Genomic DNA, 2,326 nt, shown 5'->3' with positions numbered 1-2,326 from the left:
TTGAGAGACTAAATTCGTGAATAAATTTAAAGAGAAACTAAAATCGAAATTATAAATAACTAGGAGAACCAAAAATGCAATTTTGCCTTACAACTAAAATCCACTCCCAAAGACGTCTTAATGTAAAGTGAAACTTTTTAAAACCTTCTAGATTTTTAAAAGGAGGCATAGATCATGGCATTTTGTTAGAAGAAAAAAATCAACATTATTTTCCTCTTTGTAGACTCAAAATATGCACTTAATAGAAATAGAAAAACAATAATGGAGAATAGAAGAATGATACAATAATTTTTCACATGGAAAATCCTTTCTATGTGAAAGGTAAAAACCACGGGACAAAGTCTTTAAATATCTCTATTATTAAAAGTAAGATTACAATGTCTCTCTCAATACAAGAGAATATCTATTAACCTCACCCAACAATGATGGTTTACAAATTTTCTCAACTTCCATCAAGTGGGGTGAAAACTATAACTTTCTTTTTGATTATCACTCTTGTTTTGCTTCTCTTTGAACTAGATGCTCAAACTCTTCCCAAGCCTCCGTATTTATAGGAGAGGATAGTGGCTTCATTTAAGAGTGAGCAGTGGATAACAATAAATGAGTTACATTCATAAAACTCCTTGTAACTCTAATATTTAATTTTCTAAGTGGAGTGTGTGAGTCTCAAAGTCAAAGAAATCAATTCCAAGCCCTTGAAAAACGTTTCACAACTTCCTATAAATGTTCTGGAATGTTCTCTTCAATTTTTCATACATTTAAATTTGCATGTTTACTTTAACATGGAGAATTTCCAACACATTTCTATTTCATGTACATTTCTATTCGATATTTACGAAATGAAATAACCATTTATTGTTGTTTGCAATCACCATTTTACTTCTTAAATAAAATCATAGTCACCATTTTAGTAAGGAAACTGCTATTAAGGCCCGTTAACTAGATTACTGGATCCTGCACCTCATTTTTTCTTCTTCTTATTACACCCTATATGAAATTAAAAACAATCCGAGCAAACAAAAATACCTTTTTTTTGCCACTTTTACTGATTGATGAGGAACGTCCCTTCTCCGTTGGCGGCGATCGATCCTTCCTTATAGAGTTATTTAAGAAATCTTTGTAAAATTTTAAAGATTTTCTAGATTAACAAGGAAACCAACAAAATGTTAAAACCTATAATTCTTATAAACAATAGATAAACAATGTGTACCTTTTGTCATAATGAGATTTTTGTCCGATGTACTTTGATTTTTTGGAAAAAGAAAGAAACAAAATTTTACTTTATTGATTATTTTTTCTGTCTCTCTACATTGTGATAACTAAAACATTTTTCTATTAGAAATGAGACCTTGTTTCATAATAGTGGATATTAATCCCTTTTATAACCATTACTTTCATTACTAATATTTATTTCTATTTTTTTTATTCTAATTATAATTTAATCCTTAATTATTTATTTATTAGTTCCTATATAAATCATATGAACAATCTTATCCATAGCAGAAGGTCCCAAGCTATTGGCAAACTCTCTATTAGTGACCTTCCAGAATGTATAATTCGAGGCATTAACAAATATAAGATATTATTCTTGAATTTATAATCCAGAGTATTAACAAACATGGTCTGGAATACTCTATTCCGAAGACTTTTAACAATGTTCCAGATTGAGTAATCCAGATGACATGATTTACTAATCCGACATATAATTTTAACAATATGGAACGAATAATCTGGAGCCAAAATTTATATTATGGATTAATAAATCCATAATTGATGGTTAATGTTTTGATTTCATTCCAAACCAATTCAATCGCCCCTACACCTGCTAGTGCCAAAACTTATGAGTGCAGTCGCATACAAATTCCATTTCACCCTATTATTGCATGACGCGAGCTGAGTGAGGAGACAACGAATTTGTTGACGGGGAGTTTGGAAGAGATAGATAGATAAATGGAGAGAGAGAGGCAGGAGTGAGTGCTCGCCGTATCACATTGTTCTATTTGATATTTGCGTTAAACTGTTGACAATTTCATTTTGACTGATTATGTTGATCAGATATATACTTAAAAAAGTGTTCATTTTATCGTTGAATTAATGTTTTGCTGTTTGTTCACAGCAACAGTCGCCGGATTAATGCCGATGGGCAATGTGGGGAAAGAAGGTGGAAGGCAATATAGGGATATTAAAAATATAGGAGTGCAGGAAGCAAAAGACCGTTAACTAGTAATCCTGACGGCCCAAAAGCCTATTCGAATGGTCCTTCGAGATCCAAAAAAAAAAATAGAGAAGCAAGAGAATAGAAAATAGAAAAAAAGAAAAAAAGTTG

Source organism: Glycine soja, chromosome 3, assembly GCF_004193775.1.
Source record: "Glycine soja cultivar W05 chromosome 3, ASM419377v2, whole genome shotgun sequence".
Lineage (NCBI taxonomy): Eukaryota > Viridiplantae > Streptophyta > Magnoliopsida > Fabales > Fabaceae > Glycine > Glycine soja.
Note: the sequence above shows the minus strand (reverse complement) of the source record.